The 13,200-nt window shown below is 41.5% G+C and overlaps 1 protein-coding gene across 3 annotated transcripts in view; it reads left to right on the top strand.

Annotated features, from left to right (window-relative positions):
* Positions 1–13,200, top strand: part of MCTP1 (multiple C2 and transmembrane domain containing 1) — a 3,303,831-nt gene that overhangs the window by 3,095,127 nt on the left and 195,504 nt on the right. The window lies entirely within an intron of this gene.

Genomic DNA, 13,200 nt, shown 5'->3' with positions numbered 1-13,200 from the left:
ATATGAGTCGCAATGATGGGAAGACGACCAACATTTTAACTTTAGTAAGAACTCTGATGAGACCCATGAGCCTTGGCAAGCAAAACTAGCTTCCTTGTATGCCCCATAACAAGTACTAGAGCAAAAGGGGATTCTTGCAAACTGATGCTTGCGGTCAGAATTGTGAGACATTTGTGGGCTAATGTATTAAGTAAACAAGTGACAGAAAGACAGAGATAGCAAATGACTCTGACCACTCGTTCCTGTTGACTTGTTAAAGCTTCGCAGATGGACTGGCAGGGAGGAATGGAAGGGAATTATTTGCATATGAATGACACCTTTCCTCATAAGAATGGCAATTCATGTAAGAAGGGGATCAGCGTGAGTCTCTTTGAAGGGGAAGGAAACATTGATGTAATGGATTCAAACATGTCATCAATGTTTACCGATGTTACCCTCCTTTCTGCCCGTGGGCCTTCTTCATTGAGAGCACTACAACCTGTGCTCAAGGCACTAGTGAAGTTGTTCTATAAGCTATTTAAGGCGCTAATGACAAATACACAACCATTCGAGCTGATAAGAATCCAAATTACAAATGATTACTGATTCTGAGAAAAATATGAACTTAGAAGAGGGATTATCAATGAAACAAAATGTGATGAGTGACATAGTAGAGGTCTCATTCTAGGATGTTGTAGTTCCGCTTGAATTAGAAAAAGCAAGAGTGGAAGGGACCTACTTTTGATCCATCCACTGAGCCTCAAAGATTACAAAGCTCTAGGTCACTTACATCCTATGTAATAAATAACAGCTCCATTAATTAACTATCTGAAAGACCTATCACAAAGGCCCAATGGCAGCCAAAGAAAGGTAGAAAAGCTAAGGAAAGAAAGGGATTCAAAAAGGTCATTCAGAAAGAACTACTCGAAATCTACCACCAAATAAAACTCAGGAACACAGTAAGTTTGTCTTAATACCTAATGCAGAAGGCCTTTTAAATGTGTCTGAAGAGCAAACAAGATAACCGAGTAAGAAGAAAAAGGAATGTTAAGCTAAAGGATCCAAGCTGCACTCCCAGGACTTCAGCTCTATCTGGACAAAAGATTTGCAGGATCGGACTTTGGGGCAAACTGTGGCCATAAAAGAGATCTAATATTTCCTTTAGAGCTGTGTGAAGAATCTAGATCAAAGATTGAGAATGGCTCCTCTCAAATTTACCATGTTAAGACATGGCAAGGCCCAAACAATTCGTATAATGAGTGGAAAATTCTCTCTTGAAACACACAAAATCCACAAGCTGTGGACGACAACAGGTCCTTTTCTGAACCCTCTGTCATCAAATAATATAATTGTTTTACAAGAAATGTAGCAGGGTTCAATCCCGATTATAAATGGACTCACTTTGGTTTGCAAACAAGCACTAAAAGGTCATAAAGACCAGATGAAAGTGGCCCTAATATTTGGGGTCAAAAAAGTTTTTTCAATTCAAAGAATAAATAGAGTCGGGGAATGGCCCAGTTGTCTTGTGGGCTTGCGTCCCGTGTCTTCTATTAGTTGGAAGGTGGTCAAGTGGAGGAAATATTAATTGTAAATATTTACGGCTCATTGGATCACAGTAATTTTAAACAGATAGTAACCCTTTTTGCTTCTGTACTGGTAAAATGCCTATACAAGGATACTCACTGGCTGATAATCGTGGCAGTGGGCATTCTAAATGTTCCTCTTGACTTGCAGCTAGAGACTTAGAATTCTTTAGTAATGAAGTGGAGTTTTCAAAAGCAGACATTAAACAGAAGAGTTGTAAACAATGGGCACCTCCATGGGCTTCATGGCTGAATGATTGGCGTTCATGATTAATGGACTAGTATTGGGAGATATCCCAGGGGAGTATGCCAGGTTAACTAGACCATCTTGTGTGATTTTTGATTATTTGTTGGTAATATGGTGTGTTTTGAAAGAATAAGTCATTTAGAAAATTATGGTAGTGACGGTGAAGCCTTAACTTTGTCTGCTAACAGCAATTTCACAGACACATAAGGAGCTCGCCTCATTAAGGGGAAATGAAGTGAATGTAGGTAAAAAACAGATTGGATGGTCTGCAAAATAAATGGAAACAGTGAATGCTTGGGCCAGTTTACATAATGATTCTTGGAAGGAAGCTTTGTGTGTAAACGACATGGTGTGTGTTTCAAGCTGGGTAATGTCTGTAATGAATAGGCAATTGGAGAATTGCAGAAGAGATTTAACACAGTGTCATTGGCCTCTATATTAGCAGGTCATATAGTAATCTATGAAAGAAAAAGGGAAGATTGTTTTTAATTGAGGAATTAAAAAAAACAGGAATGTACTAATGTGTTAGATCTTTTTAACATATGACGAAACATTTAAAAAGTTAAAACTGGTTAATTTGATACGAATGTTTAAAAAAGGAACAAAGATTTCCAGAAGAAATCTTGATAGTTGCTAATGATAGAGAATAATGGCAGATTATAACGAAGACAAAATCTGGGTTAGCAACTGACTTAACCCAATAGATGAACATGCTGGGTGATTTACATTAAGGAGATATATTTTGACCTCTCACCATCATTTGAGAACAATCTTATGCAGACATTTTGCAAATTAATCTATACCCAGAAATAGAGGATTCATTAGATAATATTAGAGCAGCAAAACCGTTGAGGCCTAACGGTCCAAATGTACTACTAGGGGTTGTGTTAAATGGGTGTTTGTATTATTGACTCTCTTTAAATAGATACTAAAATCTGGGAAATTACCTAAGACACGGAACCAAAGCATCTTAATACCAATATTTAAAAAGAGAAGTTAAGAGGACTCTTATATAGTGATCGCCTAGAAGCATGCAGTGCATGATGTCATCGTGAGAATGTTGTGTCAGTGAGTGGAGTGTTTGTCCTTGAAGAGGATACCAGCCCAGGGAGTTACAGAGATGTGAGCTTGGGTGGTGGGAGCCAGTGGGTCAACCTCAGGGCTCCCTGAGGTCTCTAATTACCTGATGTCCCAAGGAACTTCATTTAAAACAGTTGCATCAAGCTGGTCAGAAACTAGACCCAAAGCTGGACCCAAACCATGGAGTAGTTGGTCCGTGTTAAATGCAATATGCAGCGATGTATACGTCCATGTTGCAATGGTATAGAATGTATCTTCTTGCGAGTGGGTGATGTTTTTTTTATCAACATTTTGCTAAATGTTGGAAGATACATTCATAACCAAAAGAAGGTAGTACTGCTACTCTGAAAGTTCACTCCAATTGTTGTCATTGAATGAAACAACACATATAAAATTATATTGGGGAACCATTCACAATGATACTAATGGACTGAATTCCTAAGTTAATTGCCCATTAAATTACTCCAGAAAGGAAAAAGAAAAACACACACGGCAGGGGCTGTGAATATACATTATTTGTATTAAGAAAAAACAGAAAATATTTCTGGCAAATTACAACATTGTTAATAAAGACATATAGTGAAATCAAAAACTTAAAATGGTCTTCAATGCATAATATTCTTCAAATGCATCACATAACCCGTGAAGGAAATATATGGAGATCATGAACTTCAATGGCTCAACGCTATTGTGGACCTGTAACAATCTAAGTCCTACAATAACTATGCAGATTTGTAAAATATCTGGTCTATCAAAAGCATCATGTGTTTCAAATGCCTGAAGCAAGAGTGCAGATGTGTAAAGTATCTGGTGCAAGATAGATTCATGTCCGCCCGTTGTGTAGATGTGCTTGTAGTTTGAAATGGTAGTCTACATGTGCTTTTTGTGTGAGAACACCTCTTTGACTATTGTGAGTATATAGTGGTTTACTGATTTTAAGGTGTCTGTAATTAACGGGGCTCTTTGTCAATGTGGTAAAGACAATCTTTGAGAGCTTTATGAAGCCCCGTTCAGAAAAAATATTTCATCATGTTTCTGAAGTTTACTCCTCTCAGCAGGACGTTTGTTGTTTGGCCTGATTATGCGGATACCTACTGGTGGTAGTGAGGTATTCCTGTTCTGATGGTTGTATGTAGGTAAAGTGTTTAACAATTTAGGAAGACACAGAATATAGGAAGCACCTGCTGAGATGCCACCCATGGAGTTAAATTGGTGTGGCCAACTTCTATATATAGTGATTCATGTAGTGATTACTTGAATGCCTGTTTTGATGTGTCTTCTTCTAATGAGGGTGACTATTGGTTGATCCTACCTGACGAGTCAGCAGGTGTGGATTTGTTCTGTAGTTTGAATTACTCTGACTGGAGTAGTTGGTGGTGATCCTCATGAGGTTTGTCACATTTTTCCTGTATATATTTGTTTTGACTGAGCCCCTACACAAAATGTTGGTGAAAAAAGGGGAGGTGTGTGGTGTTGCGCCTGATAGTGTGCTGGAGGTGTGAATGTCCGATCTGTTGTGTTTGGAGATCCTATGCCTCACAAGTATGACTGGAGTTCAGTTATAAGTTTGTCTCGTTTGCAAGGTTTTGATAGGGCTCAGGTGTGACAGACTTATGATTAAAGAGTGGCAGGCCCTGATGGGATGTGTGTAAACCATGAGGGTTGGTTGGTTTTGTACTCAAGTGTGGCAGACATGTGATTGAGGTGTGGCAGGACTCAATGGGAGGTGTGTAGGCCATGAGGGCTGCAAGTGTTTTGTTTGTTGCTCTACAGGAGAGAGCTTGACAGTGCTTGGATGTGGCAGATCCGAGATTCGGGTGTGGCATGCCAGAATATAAAGAGTTAAGTCTCATCTTGCTGGTTGAGGATGTAAGTTAAGAGGATAGTGCAGTTTAGGACATTGATTGGTTGTGAGGATAGCAATGCGTGAAGGTGAATTTGAAATATAATTGAAGGGCTTTTAATCCTGTTTGGGTTTGAGTGACTGCCTGTCTTTTCCTTTTTGTTATTAAAGGAGCAGAGATGTGTTATATAGCGATCTCCTAGCTGCATGTAGTGCATGATGTCATCGTGAGAATGTTGTGTGATTGAGCAGAATGTTAGTCCTTGAAGAGGGTTGAGCCTGGGTGATGGGAGCCAGTGGATAAACCTCAGGTTCCCTGAGGTCTCTTCTTGTTCCTTAACTGATCTTCATGTGGCTTAATTAAAGGAACATCAGTACTACTTACCTAATGTCCAAAGGATCTTCATTTATAACAAAATGTTGCTTCCCTTCTACATAAACACTTGACTGCCTGGGTGGAGAACAAGGGGATTATTCCCAAATTCCAATCAGGGTTTAGGAAGGCAATGGGATGGAAAACCATGGAAAAATATGTTTATGCTGAGGCTGGTACCTGGTGAAAGCAACTTTATGTTGCATATTTTAATTACACTGTGACATTCGATCGGGTTGATAAACACATACTGTTGTACAAAATTGTCAGCTTGGGATATTGAGGTTGGTCTCCTAAAAATGTTGATAGCCGTACACTCTGACACTATATTCATGGAGATTGTATGAATCTGATGGGTACAGAGTGGGGTCTAAAGCAAGGCTGCATATTAGCACCCTTCCTTATATTAATGTTTACATGACCTATGTTAACAATGCTCTGAAAGAGACGCATACTTTTCCACCAAAGTTGGTAGAAGTCTCAATACATGGCTGGTGTACGTGGATGACATACATTTAATGGACCTTACTAAAATTGGCCTGCACTGTAGTGTAGCTGTAATTGGAGATTATATCAGACAGGAGGAATTGGAAATATATAAATATATATTAATATAACAAAGACAATGTGTTTCCCAAACAAAACAAACTTCAGAAGAAGTTTATATGTAAAGGTGAACTGCATCATTAGAGGTAATGAATTAATTAATGGACATGGAAATATATATTCAGCATAAACCTAGTATCAAAAACTCAGAGGAGAGATTAAGAAATAAGGTATTCCAATTAAGGCTGCGCTTAGGGGTTCTATTAAACAAAATAATAGCCCGTTCATTCTATATAGAAACAAAACAAAAAATTACATATTGCCTATTGCACTGGAGAGATTAGAAGGACATTTTTGGAAAAATGCCTTTGGATTACCCATAAATCTCACATCCAAATTATTCAGCAGGAATCAGGATTGATATCTTTAAAGTCTGTTGCAAATCTAAAAAGGGTGAAATGGTATATAAAAAACTCCCTAGCGAGGGAGTCTGCTCTAATGTATTGGGTAAAATGGCTTATGTTTAGGAAACTAACTCTATTTTTTAAAACAGCTTGAATATCACTATCAGCAGATGTTGTCGCGATGGGACATTAAGCTATCATCAAACATGGAAATAAGGATCACACCAACACGTTTACAAAAAAGCTCTTTATTGGGAATGGAACAGGAATACAGCTATTCTGAGTCAAAATAATCTACACCTTGATTACCTAGTGGTAATTCCCTAGACATATTACTCCAATATATCTACGTATAATTCCAAATGAGATTATAAAATGACTATTCCCACTAATGTACTTTATAGCATGGACATTTTAGGACCTGGTAATAATATGCTGGTGGCTGATCGAAGCTGTACTTGATTTAGAAATAAGAGCTATAGAAAAACTTTGGAACATCCTATTATTGAATCGACAAGCCTTTGGAAGGGTTAGAAGATAACCTTTCATAACAGTCTGGTGTCCCAAGGCAGTGTCTAACATTATAAACAGCATGACATTCTGGGCGAGGCTTCCATTGACCATGATGGGAAGGGTGGCACTGCTGAAAAAGGATCTACTACCTAGGTTGTTACATTTTCTTGCTAATATTCCATATCTGATACTGAGTCGCCTCTTTGTGGAAATACAGAGCATTTGCAGGGGGTTCATATGGCGCAATAGCAGAAACAGGATTGCGCTGTGGAAACTACAAAACCCATATGAGCTGGGAGGAGTTGGATTACCTAATTTCGAAGTGTATTTCTTGGCCAGCCAACTCCAATACCTGGCACGGTGGTTAGCAGATGATTCCACATCAGAGTCCAGGTTGGTTGGAGCAGATTGTGCCCTCATTTCTTGAAGGAATGGATGTGGCTATCAATTGGAAAGTGGAAAAGTGGGTCGAGGTTGTTAGCTGGGGTAAAAAGATATGGCAGAGAACCTGCCGGCTGCTGGGTAACCCAGAGCTGTGCTCCCCACAAAAGCTATTAGTGGCGCTAGATGGGATTGATCCCCAGATGCGGACAATACTCAGGGGACACTGGGAAACTGTTGGCATAGCGACGCTGGGAGATATATGGCATGAGAGTGCAGTGGTACAATTCGAGGAGTTGGCAAGAGACACAGGATTACACCGGGGTCAGTAAATCACGTATGCCAGATTAATAAAGTTGCTTAAGAGTAAGTGGACAGAGACGGTTATGGCTCAGCAGCCTGATGCGGTGGTGGAAACATTCTGGGATATATCTGAGGGGGGGCACGAAGTCTCTCGGATATACGAGTTGGTGATGACCCGAGTAGGGAAGGAGGTGATTAAAGTAAGGCATGAATGGGAAAAAGAAGGGGGAGAGTTGATGGGTGATCGGTTGTGGCACACAGTGCAAGGGTATCATAAAAAAGTCTCTAGGAATGTGAGGCTACAAGTACAGTTGTTTATAACCCACAGAGCGTATATGACCCCTGAGAAGATAGCTGGGTTTAAGGATGCAGGACCACAGTCATGCCCGAAATGTGGAGAAATGAACGCTGGGATGGCACATATTTTCTGGGTATGCCCTGAAGTCAAGAGATTTTGGAATGAAGTGGCGCACCTCCTGGCTGAGAAAGAGATAACGCCTGATATAGACTCCCTTTGGGCGGGGATTCTTGGAGGGTTCCCTAGACCACGCAACCTTAAGCATGTAAGCAAGCTTAAAGATCTTGCGTATATTCTGGCAAAACATAAGATTGCTATGAGTTGGAAAGCGAAGAGGAGGCTGGGTACGGAGGCCTGGTGGCAGGACCTCCGAAAATGGGCAAATGCCGAAACAATTGTGTGGCAGGAAGCCACGAATAGAGGAGGGGAAGAGGAGGCACTTACATTAATAAGCTGGAGACATCTAATAGCGTCTCTGTTTGAGGGCAGAGTAGGCGATTCAGAGGACGGAGACTCCTCGCAGGATGACATTATGGAAGCGCCCGTAAAAGCGGCTGAGATGGATGGCAATGTTGGCCAGGCATTGGGAGGGGGGGTGAGATAATATAAACTGTGATTTTGCACACGTGATTATGATGTGTTGTGTTGATGTATGTTGATTGCATTAAAACCAATAAAATAAATGTGCATTTGTTTTAAAAAAAACAGTCTGGTGTCCCAAGATGGTTTGCTGCCATTTTGATGTAATCATTTCTGTTGAGAATACCAATATAGCCACCTTAATCAGCCTACTTGATTATTATATTCTGTTTAGTTTTAAGTTCTTGTAAGGCTATTGTTTCATTCCTCTTCAAATTATGTCCTGGGAAGCATTTTTGGTTTCTGACTCGGTCTTCAAGGCTGTGAAGGTCAGAGGTCACTGCTTTCTGAAGGATATCAATTGCATTGTCACCCTGAAAATTAGGTGTGAATTTAGATTTCTTTTTGAGTTCCGGGGTTTTCATACATTGTTCCTCAATGTTGAGATACTCAATGTTGAGATACTCAATTAGGTCATGTATGGATAATGAGCTACCATCACTGTGGTCGTCAAGCGTCAAGTAAATGCATGTTCATCACATTTTCCATAGTGACATCTGAGATAGATGCTCATCTCAGTGGTCGTTCTATGACACTAAAAAGTTTTAATTTGCAAGTAAACTTAAAAAAGTCTATTTGTGTGTCAATTAAAATGGCATTGCTTGCAGGTGCAAAAGAAAGGGCCTCATTACATGGTAGGCGGTAAGGGTTTACCGGTACCGGAATTTCCCGGTACCGGTAAATCCTTACAGCCTTACTACGAGGTCCCTTTGCGGGTTGGGGAATTTAACAGCTGCTTTTTGCAGGCGTTAAAAACCAACCAGCAAAGGGACCAGGGAGCTAATTACGGCACCGCGATTTGCGGTGCCGTAATTAGCACCTTCCCCATTCCCATTATGCCCTATGGGGCAAAAATGGGAATGGGGAAGGGCAATGGGGGAAGGGGGAATTACCGCCCCACCAACCTTGGAATAGGGCGGTAATTCCCCTTTCCACCAAGGCGGTGCCAGTATTTTATCGGCATGGACCAATGTGCTAATAGCACCTTGGTCCACCGCCATCCGTGTAATGAGGCCCAAAGACTTCGAATGAGGACTGATTCTTGAATGGGAGCAAGTGGGTGAGTGGATAGGTTCAATACTAGACTTGCTATCTCCCTCGTCTCTGCTGCCTCTGAGACCATGCTATTGTCGTGCATCATTCTGTTTCTGGTTCTATGTCCCAATTTGTGTTGTCCTCTTCTCTTCCCTCTGATCTCCCTCCTGTTTTAATATATCTGTTTCTAAGGGTTCTTGAAGCCGAAATTGTTTGTTTGGAAAGGTTGTTTGCCTGGTGCAATCGGTAAAACACAAAAAAATGGCAGAGTAGCCATACTCTCGGTGGATGCTGGCAGTAACAATCTGTTACAGAAAATGGGTGGAGAACCATGAGCAGAGCGAGCTGGGTGGTAAATCATGTGCACATGTCAAAATAGTAATGTAGATCACCAGGGAATGACAAAATAGTGCACATATGCATCCCAGGACCATCCCACACATGCACAAGTCATAAGCATTAGTAGGCGTTGAGGTTTCATGGTGAGTCAGTGACACGTGGCTTGAGCTCTATATACCTATAGTCCTGAGTGTTGATAGTTTGAATCCCATGAATAGTCTATGCTATGGTTATTATGATTGCACACCTCTACTAATTAAAAATGGCCACTGTCTCATAATGCCCTTTGTTAGCTGCCTGCTCCCTTGTATTGGTGCCTTTTTATCGGCTTCTCTCTCCATTAATTTCCCTCTATCACTAGTAGAGTGCTCCATTGCTTCCTGTAGCTAGGTCTGCGCTCATAAAATACCCTAATAATAATTAGCACCCTGGGTGGGGGAGCCAGCCAATCAGGTGACTTTGAACGCAGGCTGACACGTTCTATGCCGCCTGATCGCCGGCTCCCCCGTCTGCCATATTCCCTTACCCGACTACACTTTTTTAATTTAAAATCCTCCCTCCTCCCCCAAAACACTCTGACATGTTTGCTGCAGCAGCAGGACTTAGTGCTGCTGCTGCTCCCGTCCACGTTCTGGCCCACATGGAAATGGAAGAGGGGCTCCATACAGAGCCCCGCCTTCCTATTCCATGGCGGCCATGTTGGTAGAGTATTTTCTCTCCATGATCGGGACGCCGCAAGGCATCCCGTGCAGGAAAGAAAATACTTTCCATTTAAAAATAGATATGACCCATGGTGGCTGGGCCCACCCTGTGGGTAACGGCCTGACAGCCAAGTTAAGGGCCAGAGCGAAAATATGGGGGCGTGCCATTACCCACAGGGTGGGGCCATTACCCACAGGGTGGGCCCGCCACCTCGGGGCATATCACCTCATTATGACCACATTCCCAGCAGGACCATGCCTTAGTTATGATTTACCTTTTAAAAAGATTTAAGCAAAAGGTAGCTATGACTTATATTACTTTTTTCAGTTGACTGTTAGAAATTAGGTTACAGCATAAAATGTTCTGCATGGTGGTTACACATCGCTGCCAGTACGTGAGTCTGATCACTCTGGCATTTAGCCAACTCATGTTACACTTGCAACATAGCCATAAGTCGCGTCATCAAAGTACTATAAAGTCTAGCCGGCTGCAACCTTTGTTAACACAAGCCCGAGTCCCTTGCACCTGGCTATGATGCACTACGGCAGTTCTGACCACACAAACATGCTGTGATGTCACCTTGGTGGCTTACTTTACCTTCAGCCAAACTGACACCCAGTATTAGGATATGATGGTTGAGTAAATATTCCTTCATGCCTGTGCTACTGTATATGTTTTAAGGCTTTCATGTGGAAGACTACACACACATGCGCACACACAAAGATAGATTAATGTGTGCACAGTAAAACATATTAGAAACATTTAATTTCCCTTCATTGTGTTCCTATGATGAGAACACGTACTGCTTGATGAAAGTGGAAGCTTCCAGAGAAGGTATGCTGGGGACTGTGCACTGATAAACAAAAGCGTTAGAGTGCAGACAGTGGCCGTCTGTTGGGCGGGGAGGCATTTCTAGGGAGGCGCTGTGGCCTTTTTGCACAATCACCATCCTGTACGCCTTTCTTTGATAATGATTGTGATGAAATGACTGTTGCTCTGCAGGAATACAGGGATGAGTAGTGGCTAAAGTGCCCAACCCTACTATTAAACCAGCAGTGATCCCATTGGGCGAGGTCTATTCAGCCCCACTCTGCTACCAAACCAGCAGAGATCCCAACCAGAAAGGTGAAACAGGCCCATCCTGAAAGGTGCACCTCCTTCGCCTTATGGCAACGCAGGCTGAGGCCAAGCTACAACTGTAGCTGATAACAGTAGCAACCCAAACAGTTTTGGTACAATGGCTCCAAAATAAAAGAATGTGCAATCATGGCTCTATAAAATATAGACTTTTTGTAAACAATAGTATGCAATCAACTAACATTCAACACTAGCAAAAACCCACCCCTGCAAAGAAAACACAGACAATGCAGACTGTTGTAGAATGGCACTCTGGGTAGGCGAGAAGGGGGAAGGAGGGGTTAAGGCACTTAATTTGTGACAATATCAATATTCAAGACGGTCGTAGAAGAAAAAGGCAGAGAAGTGGAGCGTAAAAGTACTATGGTCCCAAAAGTGACCGGGGATGTTTCTTATTTTTCCTCCAGGTTGTAGGTTTTCTGGAATATGGCCCTTTATCTTTTATCAATTTATTAAAGTAGAGTTTTTGTCAGCTGCTATGTTATCCCTTTTAGCTACTTCTAAGTGATTTGGTGGTAGGAGCTATAAAGTGTTGTAAAACCTCAGGAACTCTGTCTCATGCTTCAATGGCATTAAGGATTGCAGGGAAAGAAAATATTGTGAATGCAAAATAAATACTTGATTGCTTTCTTCAGTGAATATTTGATCAAGTTGTTTTAGAAAGGCTTACTCCACAGATGCAGAGTTTGGGAAACGTTGTTTGGAGTCCATTTGATATATTTGTAGCATTGCAGCCCCCCAGTGAAAATAATGTTATTGTGATTCTACTGAACTGCATGCCATCAATTGACTGTACACCTCATCAAGACATATCATGATGATCCAACGAATCGGCAGCACACAAGAGGTCTTATCAGGTCGACAAGAAGCAGTGGGTCCTTGAAGACAGTCAGTACAGCATTATAGGTAATAGTGCCTTGAGTTAGATGGTACAGCCAGTGATCAACAAGGAATGCTAAAGGTGGTCCCAGAGCTTTGTGGTCTGGACACCACTCTTCAAATTAGGCTGATACTGAAGTACCAGAAAGCGAAAGACAAAAAACAAGAACCAAACTAGCTGCAGCAAGGAGTCACACCTTACTTCTATTTGCACCACAAAATTGGTGAAAGTTATTCAAAGAGCAGGGCACATTTACAGGCGAAGCCTGGAACAAGTCATTATGCCAAGCTGACAGCCGTTGAGCATGAAAGATGTGCACATTTTTCCAGAATGTCTGCAAATGCAGACCAGGCCCCACCAAGCTGGAGGAGGGGAATCGGCATGCCACATCCGTATGCATCATGGGTGAAAGTAGTTATGTAACTGTAGTTCGATGATTGCACAATTCCACATGTTATTCTAATTCTATTTCCTTGGCACTACTCACCATGATCCCTGCCATCAAGAGTGGTATCTTCCTTATACCGCTGGGAGCCACAACATTCCCAGAAAGAGACATTGGGACTCCTTACAAGTATAGTGGTAACAGCAGTGCTTAATTTGTAAAAGAAAAAGTGCCAGGGCCCATGGATTTTCCTAAGAGGCCCATTGGTGCCTCATGATGCCTCACATATCAAAGGTTCCTAAGAGATTTGGGTGTGGCTTGGAATTTTCTGACTATATGACAACATGTAAAACCTGTGTGCTATAGCACCTTGAAGAGTCTCTGTGCCAGATATAATTATCAATAAAATATCTCAGACCAAATAAACGGACAGACTCAAAGGAGATGATAAAATAATGCTAAAACCTCAAAGAAGTAAAGCAGCGAATAAACATTCATCAAAACAATTCATGCAGGTTCACAATGTGGTCTTG

This window comes from Ambystoma mexicanum, chromosome 6p (assembly GCF_040938575.1).
Source record: "Ambystoma mexicanum isolate Mex_15411 chromosome 6p, UKY_AmexF1_1, whole genome shotgun sequence".
Lineage (NCBI taxonomy): Eukaryota > Metazoa > Chordata > Amphibia > Caudata > Ambystomatidae > Ambystoma > Ambystoma mexicanum.
The sequence above is the reverse complement of the archived record's forward strand: the minus strand, read 5'-3'. Positions and strand labels throughout refer to the sequence as shown.